This window comes from Pezoporus wallicus, unplaced genomic scaffold (assembly GCF_028554395.1).
Source record: "Pezoporus wallicus isolate ANWC-B61680 ecotype Strahan unplaced genomic scaffold, APGP_CSIRO_Pwel_v1 contig_8218, whole genome shotgun sequence".
Lineage (NCBI taxonomy): Eukaryota > Metazoa > Chordata > Aves > Psittaciformes > Psittacidae > Pezoporus > Pezoporus wallicus.
Window position 1 is genome coordinate 1,486,263 of NW_026636063.1, and position 23,819 is coordinate 1,510,081.

The 23,819-nt window shown below is 36.9% G+C and overlaps 1 long non-coding RNA gene across 1 annotated transcript in view; it reads right to left on the minus strand.

The window, feature by feature from the left end:
• The window catches only part of LOC130593661 (uncharacterized), a 42,586-nt gene extending 21,020 nt beyond the window's left edge, over positions 1-21,566 (minus strand). The window contains exon 1 of the long non-coding RNA XR_008970850.1: positions 21,395-21,566. This is a non-coding gene — a long non-coding RNA (uncharacterized LOC130593661). The remainder of the gene's footprint in view (positions 1-21,394) is intronic.
• Positions 21,567-23,819: the final 2,253 nt, after the last annotated feature.

The window sequence follows — 23,819 nt, forward strand, 5'->3', positions numbered from 1 at the left end:
TATCAAACATGTGTGTTTTAGAGTTAAATCCTCTAAGACAATGAGATGAAATAAGTAATCATATGATAGAAGTACTTATAATGAATAGATTTGAAAATGTTGGAAAGTCATTCAAGGAAAATCCTTCTTTTACCTTACACTGAAAACATATCATTAACCTTAATTTAAGTCAAGGTGAGGAGAGGAAGAGGGGTGAGCAGGAGGGAATAGACATTGCAGGAAACTCTTGAGTGACTATTGTTTAATCCCATTTAGGGACACTTTGAACAATGACATATATAATGAGATATTTAAAATTCTTTGGTCAATCTCTAGCTAAAGGCTTTTACTGTGGAAAGAATGAGTAATTCAATACGGACTACACAGCCTTTCACATGCTTTTATTCTTGATTTGTTGGACATGTGCAACATAAATTTCAAAACCAATCTATTAATGACTTAAATTGGGAACTGGTTTCCTTTGCTTTACATACAGCATTTCAGTAACAAGCATAATAACAGGTGGATCAATAGATAATATTTGGTGCAGTATTTGCAGTATGTTAACATTAGTCCTGTATCTCTATTATTGAACATTGTGCCAACAAATTCCTGTTTCAAGGAGGATGGCAAAAATATTTTCCAGTGTCAAGGTTATTTAACCATATGAAATGGTAAGAGGTTTCTGTGCATTTTGTTTAATACTAACCTTGCCTCTTCCTCCTTCTTCTCCAAATATATTTCCAAACTATTTTTGCATCGAATCTGTCTGCTGTCAACTCAGATTATGCTTTTTCAAATGGACAGTGGTTCTGGGAAGAAAATCAATTTTTTTTGTTTCTCTTAGAGAAACAAATGAAAAGAGAAAGACACTAATGTAAATACAAATTTAGAAAGAAACAGAGAGAGAGCACAAATGGTTGAGTTTAGCATTTGAAGAAATTTAGCTAGGGAATTATTCCCAACATATAGTTCTCAAGTACAGCATGAAAAGACAGAAAAATAAAATTTTAGTCATTAGAATTTGACAGCTCCCAGTCATAATATGCTGACATGTGTAACAGGAATTAAGGGGTTTTGCAGGCAGAATGAGCACTAATAATTTTTTAGGCAAATCATTTCTTTCAGCTCCATGAATCACGCAATGTTGGAGGATCACTGGACACTTAGAAATGACAGGTATAACATAACTGTAGTCTGCTTTGTATTCTTTGTTAAACAGATTTCGCCCAGAAGCATTAATTACCACATAACTGGAACAAAATTTCTATGTCACAAATAACTAAGGGTGCTATGCAATAACCACAGCCACAGCAGGGAACAGCTTGATGGCTGCAGCCAAAATCGATTCTGCAACATCTTGACACTTGCTAAACTGAAGGCCTATTTTTTCATCAGCGAAAAAAAAAAAACACCTCAGTACACTATGGATGTTTCATGATGTTTGTCTAGTGACATCCAGAGTATGACTGCACCAGAGTTTCTCAAACTTTGAAGGTGTGAACCTTTCTTGTTTCACCTGATTTTTAAGCAATCCACCAAGCACACAACAGTGTTATAGTATTACGACGTTGGGTGTATAAGGAAGACAAACACACTTTGGCTACCTAGTGCTACAGATGAGTGTATTATAAAAAGCTACTAAAATTATTTTACTTTTTAAAATAAATATTAAAGATGCCTACTGACTTTCTGGACACTTTACATTCCTTTCAGAAGAGTGCTTGGAGGTTCTAATCCACAGACTCATAACTCAAACCCCAAATTCAAGCACATATGGCATTCACTTTAACTATATGTTGGGCAACATCTTGGAACACATTTAAAGGGATCAGGCAGCTGATGAGAGCTGGCTCAAACTGGGAAGGTGAGCTCAAATGGCTTGTGCTATGTGGTATGGCAGCAGCTGAGCAACGGGTAACAACGGCAGAGATACAGCATTGCTTTCACACTTCAACATATGACTCATGCAGAATATGAGTGACTCACATGCAGTATGTCATGCCCAACAAAACTGAGCATACTCAGGGAAAACTTGAATATGATATGGAGCCTCATGCTCAGGACCTAATCACCTTGTAGAATTAGCTGTGATATATTCCTGCTGCCTCCTGCTACACTGCTATTAGCTACAAAGAGAAACAAGGATGAACTCAACATGCTGATTTCAGGACATTGCTCTAGTAGAATCACTGGCATTTTATGAGCAGTACATCATAAGACTTGTGCCAGCAGGTGTAACTTTACAACATCCAGGTCAGGTCTATTAAGCAACACGGGATGCATATCTTTGGCAGTAATCTGCCACCGCGGCACAAACAATCAGGGATGAGTATCTGACTCAACAAAGAGCTGCTGAAATTCTCCCTTGCCTTTTCTTTCTAAGCAGATGGCACAACCCACCTATCCTGTACCCTCTGCATTGCACAAGTTCAACAAGCTCTTCAGCCAGTGCAGGACTGGTTTCTAACTCAGAAACATAAAACAGCTAACTCCTCTTTGCATATCCTTGAATCCTGCAGAGAGGATAAAAATATCTCTGGAGCTGACACTCTTTACGTTTCTCCAGTTCTGTGTTGCATAAACCCTGCAAAGCCCAAAGCCTTGGTTGCCAAGTGTTCCCAGGTAGTAAGGGATGGGCAAGAACAAAGCAGTACTATTAGAAAGGTTTCTGGCACAGTGTCATCTGCTGTTGGGGGCTTCATAACTGTCTGTTCAGAAAATCAGGGAGGTTGGTCATACTTCTCCACCTGGAAAGAACTTCTCTTTTCTTGAATACTGAACTCGACCATAAATAAAATCCTTTGTAAAATCCAGGGGACTGGAGCACCTCCTGTATGAAGATAGGCTGAGAAAGTTGGGGCTGTTCAGCCTGGAGAAGAGAAGGCTGCATGGAGACCTCATAGCAGCCTTCCAGTACCTGAAGGGTGCCTATAGGGATGCTGGGGAGGGACTCTTCATAAGGGACTGTAGCGACAGGACAGGGTGTAACAGGTTAAAACTTAAACAGGGGAAGTTTAGATTGGATATAAGGAAGGAATTCTTTCCTGTTAGGGTGGTGAGGCACTGGAATGGGTTGCCCAGGGAGGTTGTGAATGCTCCGTCCCTGGCAGCGTTCAAGACCAGGTTGGATGAAGCCTTGGTTGATATGGTTTAGTGTGAGGTGTCCCTGCCCATGGCAGGGGGGGTGGAACTAGATGATCTTAAGGTCCTTTCCAACCCTAACTATTCTATGATTCTATGATTCTATTAAAATTTCAAAAGGAGAATACAGAAGTAGTTCAGAGAAATGAAAAAACACACATCTTGGGTCCTGAATACAGTTTCTTTAGCTTCAACTTTCCAAACTTCCTATACTTTTCTGAAGCTTATCATCTATATCAAGAATTTCTCCTCCTATCTTCTAACTTCATTCATATGCTAGCATTCTTTCTTCCAATCTGAATTTTGCTTTCTCAAAACCCGTCCCCTTCCTTCAGAGGAGAATTTACATTCTGTGCTTGGACCTGACAAATTTCTGTGCTCCCTTCTGTAACTTTTGTTTTTTATTGCCATGAGTTCAGTACTAACTCCAAATACTGAACTTAGATCATAAATTAACATGGTCTTTTACCATGCCCTACATGTCTTCCTTTGGACTAACAATTGAAGATGTGCTTACCTCAAAACATACTCCAGACTGTCTGCAGTGAGAGAATGAAAAGAATGAATGAACTCTGTTTGAAGTGGCAGCATGTATTATGAAAGAAGTTTTAATTTCAGATAATAAAAGACTGAACCCTATCCTCCAGAGGCCTGTCATGATGAACAGACTCTAATGGTGGCAAAACCCACCTCTCAAAGGTACTGCCCTGTGTTCATGGGCTCAGCACTGAACCAGCAGTGCCCTTTATGTCTTCCTCTTTGGATCTGGCATGCATGTGTTAGTTGAGGTACCCAGAGACAGCACAGATTCCCAAACGTGGGGAGGAAGCCAGGCTGCAGGGCTTACAGTATAAATATATATTTTTAAACTTCATACGGGCCCTTTTTCCCAGTAAGTGGTTTAATCAGGCTTAGATACTCTGTGTTCTTAGCTATTTTAAGAAACCTGAAGGGTGAGAGATGGAGAAGCAGCAGACATGTTGGCAACAAAGACCTCTCCATGAACAGAATGCCAAGATTAAAAACAACCAGGAAAAAAAAAGAGGAATACCTTTGACTTTTTCTTGCTCTTCTATCTCAGAAAATTGGCTCGTCTGAAACTGTTGGATTCTGGCAAAGATTTAATATCAAATGAGAGAAATAGCATGTTTCTGAAGCAAGGTGATTTCCAAAGTGAGGCTAGATGTGCATTCAGCTCCTTTTACTTGGCAGCTATCATGAAGGGCAAAATGATTTACCAGTTCTCCAGAGGGTATATAACAGGGTTGCCCCAGTCTGTCAGGAAGTGTTAGAACTCAGTGAGACTTGAAGTGGGACTTAAAGTTACTGAAGCTCAGATGCTCACAATGCCAGGTGTGGATCCACCCCAATCAAAAAAGAAATTAGGAAGAAGGAAAAAATGCAGGGAGTCCTAAAGAGAAGCTCCTGACTCAGCCTAGCTTATCAAGAACACTAAAATGGGCAAATGAAGAAGTCCTTGCAGTTACTGTATAACAGCTGGTCTGTTGGACCTATCCATATGAATGCCATTTGCCCGCAACAAATATGAAGTAAGCTGAGTTAGGCTGGCCTGTCATCAAAGGGAAGTTATGCATTTTATGTATACAATGAGAGAGAGAAAAAGAAGAGAAAGAAAGAAAGGGAATGTTACCCGTAATACCAATGATTTTGTCACTAGCTCACAGTTTATATGAGGAGATGAGGATGAGATACTACTGGAGGCTTTGCATAGTGCTTTTGCATTTGTAAGGAAAAGAAAGCTAAAAAATAGCACTGCATAACCTCTACAAAATAGGTCACAACTGGACTAGAAGTAATTGCAGAAGTCCCATTTTGTCTTAACAACATTTTTCTGTCTGTCCAGATTTATGTCTAATCTAATCTATCCATACGCCCATCACTTTGAAAATGACTTGTCATTTTTCACATTTTATTAATCCACATTTGAGATTTCAAAATACTATTCAGAAGCAGGAAATGCCTGTGTGAAGCAGAAATAATAATAATAATTAAAAGCACATGCTTAAATATGCACGCTGTCTTACTTACTATGCAAGAGTTAAAATGCATACTGTATCTCAAAGATTTTTTTATTCTTTCAAAGCAAGAACTAATGGAATAAGGGAAGGAAAAGTTTCCACGGCCCAGATATGTCTTTGCTGAATCACTTTGTAAGGTGTGGACAATTGAGTCATAAACTTTCACACTACAGATGGTTGTGTTTCTTTCATAGTGAATCAAGCTCTAAAAGATCTGTGACACTTTATGTTATATGTTAACTAGAGAGGCATATTATGTAAAAAGCACATAGGGTTTCACATGCACTAGTGCTCTCTACACAAGAGAGCATCATTTTCAATATTCACTCAAAAAAAACAGCTTCCATTTTTATTTACTAACTTTCCTGTGCAATTGTCTGAAGTACATTTGGGTTTGTACATTCGGGTTTGTACATTCATACTGCTATTAGAAATTGAAAATCCTGCTGTGTAGAGCTTCATAGATTCACTAAATGCATCTTTTTGTATCCCATACAATTTAAACTTTTTCTTTTAACATTGAAAAAATCAAATAATATCTTTCTGGATTTTCAGCCAATCAAATGCCACTTTAAGAAATTAAAGAAAAGACAAGCAACTTGATATATATATTTGTGTGTGCCCACATGATAAAAATGTCCAAATATTTTTGACACATTTTGGACATAATATGACAATGCAAAAATACTCGCTGTCTATCTTAAATCTGTCTTCAGTAGAAGGCCTCATAGCAGAAAGGCCTTCTATATAGTATGCACTGCAGGTTACTGTACACTGACGCTGTAAGAGTTTTAAGAGCTCCAGTAAAATTCCTATTTACATTTTGAGTGCAAGCACGCTTCCTATAAACATTAATTTTAAAACCAGATAAAAAAGCTTAAAATGATGCCTGCTCAGCTGACAGGCAGTTCTGTGGCAATGCACCGAAGTGCGATAAAAGAACAGGATCAATAGCTGGAATGAGCATTAACACTTTGTTTGTTTGAACAAAGAACATTTTGTTCTCATGTTTCTGAACCAGTGGAACATTGTTAAACACCATACAAATAGTCTCCAAGGCAATTATGTCCAACCGAATTTTAAACATTTTTAAAACAAATTAAAATTATAGGCAAAAATCTACAGTCTACCCCTCAAGATATATCTTCTTCTTTGGACAGGACTGTTTCACACAAACCTGTAATTTCTTGTTCAAGAGGAAATCATCTTATTTATAAAAAGGACTGTATTCACTACCACACTTCTAAGCCAGACAGGGACTTATGTTGAGGATTAGTCCCTGTATTTTCTGAAATTTTTTTTCAAAGACTACGCTGTCTTGAGCTTTTCTGGAGATGTAACAATGTTTCAGGCTAAATTACAAACTATTTATTTCTTAGATCAAGCTGGCTAATCATCTTGACCCAGCAGATAAAAATTTCTTGGAGTTACTGAAGGACCACATTTCAGTCACGTCGTGAGATGCATGAACTAAAGGAAACAGTAAAAATAGGTAGTGGAAAACAAAGAAAAGACAGATACAGTGAAAACAGAAATTTTCAACTAACTTTCACTGTCTTTGCAATTAAAGATAACTTCAAACTAAATGCTCCCTCCATGCAGAAGACTGGCTTGATCACTGGTCTAAGGCCTAATGATGTAAAGTTTGCTATTAATACTTTTTCAGTTTGAGGTAAGAATCAGATTTCCTAGTATATTATCTGTAAAGTACTTAATTTTAATATTTTTACAACCATGCCATCATCTTTGTGCTTCTTTCACCAATGTATGAACATATAGTACCATAAGAGAGATTTCTGGTATTCCCTTCAATACCCTGTCATGCTTCATAAGTGGCAAAACCAGAGCAATATTTGTGTTAAGCTAGCTTGGGCTAAATAAACATTGAAAAACTAATTTAACTTGATCCCCAGCATGCCTTCTCAGAGTGGTTGAATTACACAGGGTCCTACTACTTAAACTAGCTGGAAAAAACATTGCTGGTAATCTACCACTATCAATAGAGGCAGCAAAGGGTACATACAAACCACTTCACCACTTTCCCAATTATTTCCTAAGACAGTAAGTATAAATTTGTGATTCAGGCAGCATTGTCCCTCTCAGGTTCTGCACAATGGCTGCAGACCCTTGACTCTGGCTCTGTGACACAACCATTATCCCACAGCTCTTTTTACTACTCTTCCACATTTCTTGACAGCAAAAAGACAGTGTTGTGAAGGCTCCTGCTAAGTCTGTCTCACAGACAGCTTTATTCCCATCCACCTGAAATTTCTCACAAAAGACAATCTATTGCTTTTGCTCATCATCCACTTGTCCTGCCAGTTGGTTCCCAACTGAAGGGTACCATTGCAGGTATGGCGTCTGTTTAAACTGCTCTTGGATCTTAATCCTGCTGTGGTCTTGTAAATATCTTGAGGTATTTAGACGTAACAGATAAGCCATCTAAGCCATGGAAAATGTATTTTATTATGATGATATAGAATTTGCTGATTATTCTTTCTTAAACTATAAGTCTATAATGCTTGCCACCAGTCTTCAAATATATTTGAGCCCATTTTGCCCAAATGAACCACCATTGAACTCTTTCTTCTTATCTCCCTTATGTCATTATGCTGTTTCAGGTATGCACTAACATCTCTAGCAGTTTTGTCTTTATTGTGCGTAAGCTCTTTTACCTGTGGCACAACTGGCATTTCAGACACTCACTCATAATAACCTGCTCGTTAACTTACTACTACACCCACATCTTTAGACAGATTATGAAGGTCTTGCAGACTAATTTGTCCCACCTAATTAGGTCCTGTGAGCTTTTGCAATCTACTTCCTTACTATGCTTTAAATTCCAAAGAACCTCTTTGGAGGTAATTTGACACATAAAATGCTGCAGTCCTCAGTATGTTTGCCACATGCTCTGCTGTTTCCTGCTATGTTATTATGGCCTTTCATCTTTTCCTCTCACCACATCCTCTTGACTGTGCCTCCTTCACCCCCTCCTCCATATACTTTCACTGAGTTATCACTAATCCTCAGAGAGTTTCACTTATATTGGAAAATAGCATCTGTAACAGAGCCAGTTTGTTATAATTTAGAGACAATATTATGGCAAATAATCAACTTTTTCAGTTTCATATAGAAACATTTTTAGGGTAACTTTCAGCTTCTGTTTGTACTCTTTCTTTTTTTTTTTTTTTTCCAGCCACCACTAGCTATTCTCTTGGCTGTGTTCATACCAAATTGAACAAGCCCATTGAAATATATTTCACTGGCAAGTTTAGAAAGATTGAAAATTAGTGTTAACAAAATAACACATTTTCAGAGAAAGGGCAGGTTTTGATAGACTTACTCAAGTAGGAAACAATCTGATTTCTCAAGGAATAGAGTAACAGAAGGTAGATGCTATATTGCTCCCAGTAGAATCCTTAAGTCCCTTGTCAAAAGACATTTAATGTGCAACCATCTCTACTGTAAAACAAATGCTGAAAAGGTGCTGTCAGTGATATTTGCACAGATTCATTCTTATTAAAGGCTTTTATAATAGCATTCACTCTGGTGTAAACTTTTAAAAATTGACTCCTAGATCCATTAATCCCTTTCATCTTTTGCTCATAAGTTTAATGTGTGACATTGTAGCTAAAAGGACTAGATTGGTCCTTAGACGAATAAACAAGGGAACACAGAGTAGAAAAGTTGCATGCTTTTCTAGTAGCAGTGGGACCAGTTCTAGATTTGTTCAAAAGACTTCGGAGCAGGAAAGGTTTTAGAGCAACTAAGGGGTTGGAGAACAGGACTTAGAGTGAAAGACATAAATAGCTATTTAGTTTAGAGAAATGAAAGACATAACTTGACTATGGTTTAGACATGTCTTTAGAAATAATAGGAACTTAATACTTAGGGAATCTTTATCTATCATTGAAAAAAAAATACTGCAAAAATCAATAGCTAAAGAATAAATCTATAAATCAGATGCACAGTTTTAACAGCACTGAAAAAAGTTCAGTGAGGTTTAAGATGGATTCTGTGCCACTACAACTAGTGAAAGTTGGACATTTGAATAAGATGATACATATCTTATTCAACTTATCCAACCACAGCTGTTTGATTTGAAGCAAGAATTCATCTAGGGAAGCTCTATAGCACAGGATATGTACACGAATTTTAGATTTGGGCTCCCCAGCTTCTGAAACGAATTCTTTAAGTTCTTCCCACACCTGTGGAGAGCACACTTGTACCTCACAGCTGCAACATTCAACCCAGTCACTGCACAGCCAACGTCTCCAATGCCAGCTTTCTACTTCCATCAAGTGAAAGAAAGGGAGGGACTCTGAGGAGAATGTAGTCACTGAAGGCCTGCCCAGTATGACACTACTTATACTGTTGCTCACCTTCTGGTGGTGTCGAGGATTCCTACATAGTCAATAGATCTTCTGAAGAATAATTCAGATCAGCAGCATTAAAATCTGCACCTTTTTGCTGATTGGTCAAGAAGTCTGGGATCCTGATCATACATTGTGTGATGGCATGAACAGCCATCAAAAAGCATCTGACTTTCATCCCCTATTCTTTTCCTATAACTATAATGAAAATTATATGTGAAAGAATGAGAGGAATGCCAAAAATATACTGCTGTGTCCTTCCTTTTATCTGTTGTTTAGTTTCTCTTGTTTATTCCTCTCCCTCTACATTTTTTGCAGAGTAGAAGATTGGGCTATGGGAGGAATTGCTAGGGCCTCTGCCGTCTACTCCTGGGACTATTCTCTACCCTGATGGAGCTGCTCATAGCTCTGCCTCTCCTATGGATGTTTCCCAGGGATTGTACTGCTGCAGCTTGTTCAGGCTTCAGCACTAAATGTGATGTTACACGTTGGGATAATGCTTCTGTGCCGAATGCATGCATTGGCCTAGCTGTGTGGGCAAAACAGACAGACAGGATTAAAAGTGTTTTCTGAGGTTCAGCACTGAGCATATAATGACTGTCACAGGGGAGAGCCACTTCCCAAGGTGATGAAAGAGCAACACGCCATTACACATTATTTAAACGCTCTCTGACATCTCCTGCAAATGCAAGGCCATAGTGTACTGGCAAACTGTGTCTTACGGCACAGCTAAAAAAACGTGAGAGTTTACTGCACTGGGGACAAACATCCTCAAAACATGTCAGGCTGAACTTCATCATTATAGAGATTATGGTTTAACTCCTCATTCGTCATTAAAACTGCTTTACTCAATAGACTGCTAGAGGCCGAAACATAAACTATTCTTCAATACTGAGGAGCTGGAAAGACCAACCATTTTCCTCCCTGGTTTTCAGCAATAATGATTAGCTCAGCACTAGAGAGTGTATTTTTGCCAAAAGTGAATTAATTTCCCTTTGCCAAAAGCAGAGGACCTGGTGATGAGTACTGCAAGAGTCTGATGAAGTGGGATGCACCCTGGCACTGTGCCCTAGCACTGAGGTAGATTTTGGTGGGACTTTCCTGACTTGGTCATCACAAAATTCTCCTATATGAAGCTGGTAAAGCCTAGTGAAATTTAATGAGGCTGAAGATATCCTCTTGTTTGGAGCTTGTTTCTAAGATACTGTGAAAGCAGCATTTAAGTGTGTGCCCCTGATTCCTCTTGTGCATGAACATACAGATCCACTCTGCAAACCTGGTTTAGGATATGAGTATATCTTGACTTGTGGGGCAAAAGATCCCTGAAATCAGCAGGTGCCAAAAAAATACTTATTTAATAGTAGAAACATTCTGTATTTTCCTTTATAGTTAACTCTGAAAATAATTGGGATTTCAGACTGAAAGTTACACCAGCCAGATATGGATTGTTTTTCCTTAAAAATCGTACTGAATTTTTCTAAATATCAATTTATTTATATACAATATAAATGAGTCATTCTTATTTCACATTAATAAGGAAAATTCTTAATGGCTTATGCTAACATAAATATGCCTCTATCTTGAAGAACACAGGAATATACAATAAACGCTTCTGTTAGAATTCATGCATAATCAAAACAAATTGAATATCCACTTTTATTTCTATAGGGAACAGAACTATAAAGATTAATGTGAGACAGTGATATTTAATTAAAGCTTATTTACTTTATGAGTACTTCCATGTTTTCGAGAGTAATCTCCTCTTTTGGAACAGGAAGCTGTAATGCTTTTCTGAGCCACCCATCAGTCATAGGTGGAGGAAACTAGTTATGATCACATCACAGTGCTTACAGCAACACTGACAAACTGTCTAGCGAAAATTTTCACATTAAAGAATTCTGGTGTTAAAGAATTTAAATGCATTTTAATTGACTTTTCAAAATTCCATTTTTTATTCACAAACACACCTGAATACAATAACAGGAATACATTTTTATATGCATTATTCTCTCTGATGGCATGTATTGTACACATACACCTCTCTTCATTTTTGAGACAAAAAATAAAAGGTTATGATCTTATGAGTGATAACTAAATAAGTTTCCCTTCTTTGGGAACTAGTCTGCTGCTAATAATCCAGATACTTTTATTTTTTAATAAACTGTTAACTATTTCAATGAAATTAGAAGAACTAGTTTGTTTTCAAATGCAGATATTAACATGAGAAACTAAAGGGAGTACAGAACAAAATTGCACAGAATGGCACTTTCATTTTGCTTATTGAGGTTAAAAATTGCAATAGGACTTTGGAACACTGCTTTCTAAGTCAGGCTTATTTTTAAAATGCAAGAATTGTTGGGATATATGTGGCTGATGATTGTTTCTCATCAGCATGAACACACAACCTCCAAACACAACACTTGCAATAACAGTTGTATTAGTCATCTACAGCTACAAGACTGTTTAAGATACACAAATAAAATAGCTTTATTTGGATTGTAATTAACATGGCAAATATCACAATATTCTACAGGAAACAAACATTCCAAATATATGTATTTTATTTCTTCTGACAATTGGCAAACTATATTTTACTGCAGAATGTTTTATTGCTTCTTAACTATTCACCCTACACAGTATACATAAAAGCTTAATGAGTATAGCTGCATAAAAACTAATTTTAATGCTTTTAAAATCAATGGTGAACAAAATGTTGTTTAGATTGTTTTTCAAACAACTATAACACATTTGATCCTTTGAGAAAAAGCAATTACTTCTTGTCATAGCCAATACATTTCTGCATACTCCTATTTCAGTTGTACCATTCTTAGGGACCTTTATATCAGTTACCATGTAAACAGCTAAATATTTGTGCAAATACAGAAGAATATTGTTATCAAATGTCCAATCAATAAAACGTCACTTCCACTAATAGGCTAACAGTGAGGAGAGCAAGAGGAAGAAAACTAAAAGGTTTTTTTTGTTTCAAATTAACAAGCAGCATATGCAAGTTTGGCTAATGAAACAGGACTTCAAGGAAAATTAGCAGAAAATATTTTCTAAAGGTATACAAAGATCTCTACAAGATAGCTGCTATAAACTGAGTTTAGCTCCTGATTCTTCTATCCATTCTGTGAATAAGCATCAGCTTTTTTGTATTTTCTAAGGAAACATCAAATGTAATCATTTTTTGTAAGTTTCAAGTGCTATAAATCATTGGAAACTTATGCACACCTAATTTATGCAATCGCATTGGTAGTGAGGAAATCATCATTCTTTAGTGTTTTGTATCTCTGCCATTCTCTCCCAGAGAATTTTATTATAGCAGGCACCACAATAGTTGAGAATTTCTCAGCATTTATATTAGTGAGACCAATTTTTTAGGTACGTAACTCGGTCGTAAAGACTGAGACCATAACCTCAAACTATCAGTTTGTGAATTTCCAAGCACATGCACACATGCACAAAGACACACACAGCACATACACATTTTCTGATTTAAAATGCTTGCTTTTTCTTTCCCCTCACCTGCGCTTCTGAAATCTAAAAACACATTCCTCCTTTTTAGCAATTTTGCAGGCCATGAGGCCAGAATACAGACTATTTCTGCTGTACAGTCAAAGGAAAAAAATAACTACAAACCAAATGGCTGGGGCATTCAGATTTATAAAGCATTCTTAACACACACACACACACACGCACGCACGCAAAAGCCACTTTTCATATGGAGTTGCGATGCATTCTGGAGTATGTTTCAGAAAAACAAAAATGTACATAATACGCAAACGTGCACTATTGTTCATAGACATTGGCTATATACATCTATGAAGTGTGTGCTGAATTCAAATTAAGAGTCATACAGAAACATCACTAGACATGCTTCTTCTTTGCAGCCCACATTCTCCTTTTACTGCAATACAGCCCCTGTTGGCAATGTTAGAAATAGGAGTTTCTTTAAAAAGTCATGGTTCTGTCAGAAGTTTTGCCTGAGCAAGAACTGCAGTTTCAAGCTCTGCCTTCACCACAATAGAGCAATTGGTTTCAGGCAGCTTGCTCTTACCATTATCAATTAACTCAGCCATTTGGAAAGAGGCTTTCTGGGGACATGGGCTTAACCTCTGTCTATAGCTGCTGGCTCCAGAAAAATAGACATCATTGCAGGTCTTGTAATTTCTAAGCACAGTTATTTAAGTACCTCTATTGTAATATTACTTTTTTCCTTGGACATGTAAATAATGAGAGAGCATAGAAGCAACAGAACCTGAGCACGAAAATACAATCCCAGTCACTTCAGTCAAGAATTAAGTAAAAAATCAGGAAAAAAAAGGAGATTAAATTTCAACTTTAAGGTAATAAAAAACGGAGTTGGAGGTGCCAATGAAATCTGACGAAACTAAATTTCAGAAGCATGGCTTTCTCATCTTGAAATGTTACACATAAAAGCAGCCTTTAAAATTAATCTACCTGGAGATTTTCCATGTTAAACCAATTCAGAAATAACTTTTAAGCACTTATGGCATTATATCTAAAATACATATTCTCCTGCTGTCCATATATCAAAATCCTGTGTATTTTGAAAAATAAGATCCGAGCTGCACTGAAATGTTTGTATTACAAGAAAGAACAGTAATAAAGTATATCACTTTCAGAGAGATTTGACATTCGAAGCATTCTCTAAAAATTTGCATCAGGTTGCAGTACTGGGAGAGCATGCAGTTTAAAGGTTCTTAAATTCACTTAAGAAAGTACATAGAACAGGAAAAAGCAGCAAAAGGAGGCAAAAAGCCAGTGTATTTTTTCAACCTGGATCTGAAAATGAGATTCCTAAAATGTTACTGTTTTCTGTTATCCAGAGTGCAATATGGCCCATTCATATAAGCTCTTTTATTCCATTTGGTCAAGGGAAAGGGACATTCAATATGAGAAAGAGAAAATCAGTGGAGTAATTTCCAAAGAAAACAAACCTTTACTTGTCTCAGGAAAATATTGTGCTGCTTCAGTTTGCCAGATCTGGAAATAAAGAGCATTTAGATAACACTGTCTATATTCTAATCAATTTTTCCAAATTATGTTATTTTAAAATTTAGCATGAACTATATAATAATTTGTGCAAATTCAGGAGTGGTTTTTTTTGTTGTGGTTTCTAATTCACTGTTCCCCCCAACCCCCCCCTCCCACCCCCCAAAAAAAAAAAGCTGTAATAGGCAAAGTAGCAGATACAAGTGGAGAAGAAAAAAAAAAAATTTATAAAGATTCAATACATTTGGGATCTTTCCAAGAACTTTGCCACATTTTGCAGATTCTCAGTTTTCAAATAAAGGTGTCTTAACCCTTGAAATTGTGGAGATATTCCTGCTTCTGTAAATCAATGTATTGTTGCTAGCCAGCCTTGCAGAAAACTGTCTACAGCCAGTCAGACAGAAACAATAGGAGCGACAATTATATGTATTCTTTTCCCTCCCTCCAAAATTAATGTGATTTTGCCTTAAAATTGCAAGGCAATTTTAGTAAAGGATGTGTTAGTGTTCAAACACTAAGTTGGAATCAAGCAGAGGTTGCATTGTAAAAGCGCATGTAATTAAAGTGTACAGACTCCTTTTTTTTGCTTATACAGTGCCAGTTTGGGTTACTTTTATCAACTCAGCATTGCAGATTAGGCAAGGAGACAAATGAACTCTAAGGAAATAAATTTGGTATGAGCATTTGGATTTTATCAGGTCTGGATGTTTGGTCAAATAGAATAGTAGAAAAAAAGCCAGTTACAGATTGAATTGTACCAGCCTGAACCACTGTTAAAGCACTTTGTGCCAGGAAGAGAACAACTTCAGAAAATCTTGATTAATGTCATAAAACAATGTGTTGGTGAAATATCTCTGCATTTCTACGAACACAGCTGAATTCAGGACCTGGTCCAGTAAGGTTTCTGTTGTTTGCGGTTTTTTTATTTATTCACCTGGAACTTTTATTAAAATCTATTTTGCCCTCCTTTTTCAGCTGTTTATAACTTGTTTTACTTCTCCAAAAATCCACCTAACTTGAATGAAAAATCAGGTTGCAGAATTTAACAACTGTACAAAGGTGGTGTGGTATAGCATGTTGTTAATGGGCTTTACATTTTTGAATCTGGAAGCTCTCAGCAAGTTAAACGTGTTCACTCACGTTTCTGACACATTTATCTGCAGAATGGGTTCAGAGGTGGAAACTCTTTGATGTGAAATCAAGGTGCTCCAGAATTCTGCAGAATATATAGAAATACCTCCACAGATTTTGCCAAAAAACCTCAGCAGATTTATATTGGCCCTGCCAATGACTTTCTGTTTAACTTGTAATCAAAACAACTCAAACCCAGTTACTGTTTGCATATCTGCCAAGCCTCTCAATTTCAGCAGTAGGCAGCAGACTCTCAGTATGACAGCCTGTCTTTCAGATTCAAGCTGAATCTGCCAAGGCTCCACTACAGAGGCAACTGGTAAATTAAATGCCAACAAGCAAGGACATTCATGTACCTTTACACTCTGCACATGAAGAGACATCACAGGCCTCTTCATTCTAATGGGTGCTTTGTGTGTTTTGGGCTGCAAAGTAAAGAGTGCCTGCTCTTACGCATAATGAAGCCATTGCATATATATTAGTTTAGCTGTATTGCTCTAATTCTGTGGTCACAAATTGCCTAAGAGGTTTTCTTGTTACAGAAAAAGAGAAAATCCTTTTGAAAATCCACAGAAAGCAAGCAGTGAAAGAAAAATCAACTTCTACCTAAAGAGAGCAGATAACATTATATAGCCAGGTTACAGCAGTTTCATTGCTAAGGGTACCTTGAAATAGGAAACATCCGAAATCATGCTGTCAAATCTTTTAATTCTCATAATATAGGCATGCTCCCTGATTCTGAAAAGGAGGATCTTTTTAAAGCCATCAGCTCTACTGATGATTCTTTATAGCATGCGGAAGACATTAATTATATTTAGGTAATTATTGGCTCCGATACTTACAAGTTGCATGAGACTTTTTTATTATTGATAGCTGATGCAGTTACTATTGCTAAGTTCAGATTGTATTAGCAATTTTCAGCGCACAACCATAATACAACCAGAGATATTAATACTACTGAGCATAAATAACAGTACTTGACAGACTCAAGTGAGGGGAAAAGCAGTAACAATGGTTACTCTAATGGACAGAATAAATGATAGAATTGCATAATGAGTTTACAGCAGCCAGGTTTAGTGAAATCTATTTCTGAAGTAAGAAGGGGGGAAAGGTATCAGTTTTGGTAACAGAATGAGGGTATGAACACATTAAAAATTAACAGGGTGTTTTCAGATAATTGAAAGAAAATGCACAGGCATGGGAAACTTAACGGTTGTAACTCACACTGCTCTACAGTGGGCATTATCATTGTTTCCTGCCATGGGTTTAATTTGCCATCACACCTATAAATGAAAGAAAAAACTAAGAGCTTCCCAAGAGTTCCTACAATAACATGAGAGGGTTGGGTTTTTTTGTTTCTTTTTTTTTCTTTGTTTGTTGTTGGTTTTTTTTTTCAGAGGGAAGAACAGAAATATTCCAATATAAAAGAGGTTACTATTGTGCAAGTAGCTTTTTTATTTACTATAATTTGGCAGACAGAGCTCTGCAAGACTTCAGAACTAAGAAAGTGGAAACTTTGACGTTCCTTTGACATGAGCTGGTTGAGATGCATCTTCTTTGTAATTGTAGAGAAATATTATATTCTTGCAGCTGCCTGGTGCTAGCAGTGAGCTATGCTTCATTTTATAGCACCGGTTCCTCCCTTCTCCACTTCCTCCCAGCATCATCAGTACTTACTTTTGTCACACCAAGATTTACTTTAACTAGAACTAGGTCAGGTGTCCCCAGAAAAATGACAAACTAAAATTAACCTGTAATTGTAATATGAGCCTGAAGGCATGTGCTTAGTGGGAAAGAATTCACCTTTTACGGACACGCACAATGGGGGAATGTTAGACGGATATCTGAAATTCCAGACATCACAGTTTCATTAATCAATGAGTAAGTCAGTTAGCAACCAGTCACGCTCTTTTGCAACGTGATCTAATCCTTAGGTTGAACATGCCATTGCCTGGTTGTATGTTATTTCCAGGGCCTGACGTGGTGATTGTTGAAGATACTTGGCAAAGCTCTTGTGAACCACAGCAGTGACAGCATCAGGTCCCTGAATCACTCCTTCCTCTTCCACTTATTAACAGAATTTTATAAATATGTAAGTGAAATGTGTCAATATAAGGAGTGCCTAAGTGTGGAAGTATAGTCATGAGTCCTTCAAGGTTAAAAAAACACAGCTCCAGAAATCCTTGTAGCTTTCAAGTTCACTTTTTCTCTACTCCTTTATTTTAGTCACCTGTCTATAGGCTGGAAGTCTGGCTAGCCTGAGACAGGGATATTGCAGATGATAGGACAGACAGCTAAAAATCTTGTGGAACTACGGTATATAAAGACATGCTACCCCCTCCCTGAGGCCTACCTAAGTTAGAACAAAAAGTGCAAGTACATACAAGTTAAAAATAAGGAAACTTCTCTGCTCTCCAGGAGCTATTGAATTCGACTTTCGCAAACAGATATTTCCATGTAAATATACCCCCAACCCTAACTTGAAGTAACCCAGTTCTCTCTCTCTGCTAGACCTGTTTTGTTAAAGCATTTTTTTAAAGTAATCTCATTGAAAAATTATTAATAGAAGTAGTTTAAAAAAATAGAATAAAATAAACCCAAGCAACAACAACAACAAAACCCCCTACAGCACACGTTGCACTAATAATAGGGCAATAATTTACTGGTTTGTGTTCTGACCCATTCGCCAGCAACTGCTTTGGGGCAGGGGGGGGGGGGGGGGGGGCAGCGGGGGGGAGGGGAGCAGGGTGATTAAAGGGTTAATATTCAAATGAAAAATTTGCAAGGCCTGCATAATGGAACTGCCACCCTGATAACAATAGGAATTTTTAACAATATCGAGCCTTGTTAGCAAGAGAGTTACAAGCATTGAGGGCAATCAGTGTGTCTTGTCAGTTTCTTTTTATCTACCATCTCCAACCGCCAAGGAACCGAAATGAAGCACTTTGGAATTATCAATTTCAGCCACATTTGCATAACAAAGCCCTCGAGGAAGAGGCATGATAAATGTGAAGGACCTCTCTTGGAAACGGAACTGTCAACCGCGCCCCGAAAGATTCTCCAACCGAGCGCATTCTCGGGGATTGTAGTCAGCGAAAATAAAATGAAAGCATTAAAGAAAGTCATTCTCTCAGAGAGAAAAATCTCCCCCTCTGCACAGAGAGAACTGGATGAAATGACATTATGCATATGAAAATGTCCAGAAAGATGTTTGATTTATGTATGCATTAGATGCAAATTCCATTACCACACGCGCGCTGTTGTGTGATTTGGCTCTGAACACATCACTGCCCTGATCAAATCTGATCTCATTAATTCCGACAAGGGGAGAGAGAGAGGGAATTGAGAAGAATTTATGGCCTGGACACTTGAAAGAAGTAAATTGTAATTCTGTTTAAAGCTGTAGCGAACCTTTTAAACACCTTTTATTATAGAAAAAAGCACTTACTTTTATAACACTGTTAGAACTTACTTAATCTTGTACCTGGAACTTCTAGTCCTCATTCAAAAAAAAAATCTATGACCTTGGGGGGGGGGGGGGGGGGGGGGGTAGAGTGCAGAGACAGACTGAGAGAGAGAGGAAAAAATACGCCTGTCTTAGGCTGAAATCCAGGAGAAGCATCATGATAATATGATCAAAGAGGACCTATTGACTATCTGAATAATCATGTGAAAATTCTGCTCTGCTGGTATATATTTATTTTTAAACAATGTTTTAATATCCTCAAATAAAATACCAAATACTTTACAAGTGGTTTTATGGGGCTAGGTAGACTTTGCCTGCTTAAAATGTTATTAATTGTGATCTAGATAAAAATGAGCACATGTATTATAACAACATTCTCAGGCAGTGCAGTAGTGTCAGCTAAAACTGATGTGTGTTCAATTCTGAGCTATAGACAATTTAAAGACAAAAAGATCTTTGTTAAAAAGTAAGTACATTACTGTAAGGAGAAAAAGAAAAAAAAAAAAGCCCACCAAAAAACAAAAGCAAACCAGATTGTTTCTTACATTAATAAAGATTCTTATCCTTGTTTTGCTCCTGAGAAAGACCTTAATAACTCATTTCCTCCCTTTATGAAAGATAATCACCCTTCATGGGTGAGATATCCTGTATTTACTTGATACCAAGTGTAAAACTGAAATAGTGTCTCAATATGTTATTGCATTGTATAATCAGTGTTCCTCCCCCAACATTCATGAACCCCTAGGGTGCTTCATAGCCTAGAATAGTTTTTTTTCTGTTATGCATCTTCCGTTTTAGTGAGATATGATGAACTACCTCCCCAGTAAAAAACCAGAAACGAAGAGAGTGAAAAAACCCCCACCCTCCCCTTGATTCCTAAAATCTTAGTTGCCTATCATGATTCATTTATAGAGAAATGAAGTGATCTCTGCAAACACTTTCCCCAATGAAGCCTGCAGCTTTCTTTGATAATCTGCTCCAGCTGAAGTAATTGCTGAGCAAATGTTACACAGAGAGGTACAGGAAACTTATAAGTTATTGTATATATAAAACCACAAAAAAATAACTTGTAGGTAAACCATGTGAATATATTTTCAGCATCATTCATATTTTCAGTACGTAATATTGAATTCTTGCAGAGTGTTTTTTTTATCTTTCTGCATGCAGAAATAATGTGTTTACAATTTCCATTATTCAAATACTGAAAAATGTTACCTTTTGAAGTGTTATTTTAATATATTTGGCTACCAAATTCAGTTTATAAAAAACTATTACCAAATAGTTTATAAAAACCAGAGCATAGTTCTGATTTATGTACAAATTTCAACGGAGTCCTAAGTATGCATTCAAAAAACACTTTACAGAAATAGGAAGACGTTACAATATATAAATCATTTTATTATTTTGTCATCAGTATGTACACATTTCTGTAAAAGTATTTGAATGCATATATGTATATATCAAAAATAGCAGAGAGAGATATTTTGTAAGTTTATAACAGAGCAGGCATTTGTTAGCATGAATACAACACAGAATGTTGCTTTTTGACTGTACTAAATCGAGTACACTGAAATGCAGTGCAGTGTATATTTTGCTGAGCGTACGAAACAGCTTAGCAATGTGGATTTCTAAAATATACACAGTGCAATATTTGAAAGTGCTAAGGAAATATCTTTTGTTCTAAATTAATATTCTTTCCATTATTAATTTGAGTGTGGCTTACTTTATGTTATGTCTAAGGAAAAAAAAACACAAACCACCCAGAATTTTCCTTGCATGTAGACTTAAGAAAATTAGCACAGTGTGAGAGAAACTGTAATTGCAAAATTTGGTTTGGTGTTTTACATCAGGTTATCTCCCTCTTCTTGCATACCCTTTAGCATATAACTGAATGCATTCTGTTAAAATACTCAAGCCACCTGTCCATTTGAGCCTGTTTCAGTTATCACCCCGAAATAAAAGCAATTTTGTACTTCAGAATACAGGCATCCAGAACTAAGTTTCCATTACTGGTGGCTAATTAAGCAAACTGTCCCTTTAAAAAAAAAAAAAATCCTAAACCAAAACACAACAACAACAAAAGAAACCACATCCTTTTTGCCACCCTAACCCCTCCTCCTGTTCCCCCCAGTACATACACAGACACACATACTTCCCTTCAATGAGTGGTTCAGGCTCCCTGATTAAGGTCATGCCGTTTGTTCATTACTGGCCTGGCTAATGTGATTGAATTGGAACAATACCTTTGAACTCCTTGGCTCTGATCTGCATACTAATTGACTCTCTTGTCCTTGGCAGTGACCTTGAACAGGCTTTCCACCACTCTCAGAATGGCTGACCAGTTTCTCATCAAAAGTTCCTAATAGAAAAGCCCCAATCCCAAAATAAGAATGTCATTTATACTACTTTTCTCTGTATTCGTATTTCCTTATATACCATTAAAAAAAAGCAAAATTGCTACTCCCTAGCTCCCCCTGGATGTTTATTACTACTTGAAAATCACTGTGTCACTTTAAAGTACTGAAACAGTGACAGCATTGTTTTGAAAGAGTTCATTGTTGCAGACTAAAACACATTTTACACATATTTTCAGGTGGCTTTTTTTCCTTGCTACATAAAAGGTTGCACTTTAACTCATGGGCCTTTACACCATTGTAATCTTTTTTTTCTTTTTTTTTTTCCAAATTAAATTAAAAAAAAAATCTTGGCTGTATCCTAAGAAAACATCACAAATTAGTTTTCTTTTCACAATTTACATTAGCACGCTAACAGCCTGTGTTCCAACAGGTTTTCTAGTATTACTATGATTTCAAACAAAACAAAATCAAGCCATGCAGAACATTGAACTAGAAAATGCCAGGTTTAAAGTAATCAGCCAAGGATTTTATTTGTCTATCTACCTATCTCTAAGGCTCTTAGAGCAGCATATTACTTGAGAGGTATGATTTCTATACAGAAGATATTATTAAAGACTATACCAATATTTATGGAAAAAAAACAAAAACAAAAAGAAACCTAAAACATTACAGAAGAATATTCTTCTGACACGAAAGGAGAGGTTTACTTCATGTTTACTGGAGTGGAGATTTACCTCATGAAACAAATGTCAGCCTCAGTGAAGTTTTGCTATTAAAGTAATGAGCTAAAAGCTAAACTGTAACGATTCTATGATTCTATGAAACCAAACTAAAGTATCATCAAGAAAAAAAGATGGACAGTATCCCAAGAAATGTACTTTTATCAGGTTGGCAGCAAAGATCCACTTTAGAAAAAGTCTGATTTTTTCTTTAATATTCATTCTTACTTCAGGCAAAATCTATTATGAGGAAAACAGCTGGAATTTTAAACTCATTTAATAACACTTAGGACTTTTCTAGCAGCTCTTTACTAAGTTCTCAAAGCACTTTAGAAACATGAAGGAATGAATATGTATTATAACCAGGTGAAGTATTATTATGGAACATTAATAATGACCTGCAAATCTATAAATAGTAAACCAAACTACAAAATTTCTAACACACATTCTTTGATGCAATTCTCATTTTTATTCTGCTGTGGTTACCAAGCCAGCTGTTCTGAAAAAAAGTCTCAAAACAGAGATTTTCACTATTGAGAAAATAATTTTTAGTTTTTAAGGTAGTACTAGCCAAGCATCTGGCTTGCACTTAGGCAAGACAGGCCTCACAAATTTGGCATTCAGTTCAGACCATTATAGAAATAAGACACAAACTTCAGATCTTGATCCAAACATTCCTAAAAATTCAAGAATGGCTTGGATCCAGAATTTCAGTGCGAATTCCAAAATTTTAGTACAAAAGAACATGTGGGGCTCCACTGAGTTTCTATGACCACTTTTGTTCAAGACCCAGTCCAGAAAGAAGCTTCTCATCATCACACTTGAGTCTGCACATTCCCCTTATGCCTTTCCTCTCCTGGTAAAATCCTCACGCTTGCTCCACAAACCACAAAGCTGATGCTGAAACAGTGAAAGCCAGAGAGGGCAAGGTACAGACCAGCAACTGCAGAGACCTGCAGCAGCGATGGTGGTAAGCCTGAAAACAGGACACATGCCAGAGGACTGTGGCTGAGAAGAGGCATGTGTAGGTGGTTGGATCTGTGAACAAATTAAAGCTCCACAGAGCCACACAAGCAACATAGGACTGAAGAGCACATCTTGAAGGTATTTTGGTGCCTAAACCACATACAGACAGTTATAGCAGTTTTCAAAAGCATTTGGGCCAAATTCTTATTGATTTCACTTTGTTCTGAGGTTCTAGAAGCAGTAGCTGAACAGGCGAAGTTAGAGTTTATATAAATTACCAGTCAGTTTTCTCACCAAAAATAGCAGTGCTTATACACAATTTAATGTTTCCGGTATTCTGAGACCTTCCTAAAGTGTACTGAAATACATGCAGTATTTCATATACCAGTGAAAAGCAACCACCTCTGCAATAAAATATACCAGGTGTCCCTGCAACAACACAAAATACAGAAGAGTTTTAGAAAGAGTATTTTTAAGTGAAACTGCAAAAGGAAAAATTAGTGAGATAGAATGCACCCTGTGAAATAAGGCTCTGTTCTCCCATAGATATGGGGTTTTTCATTTCAAATTGGTTTTAGTCCCATCACTGTCACTACTTCATTTTATTTAAGCAGTGAGCACCACCT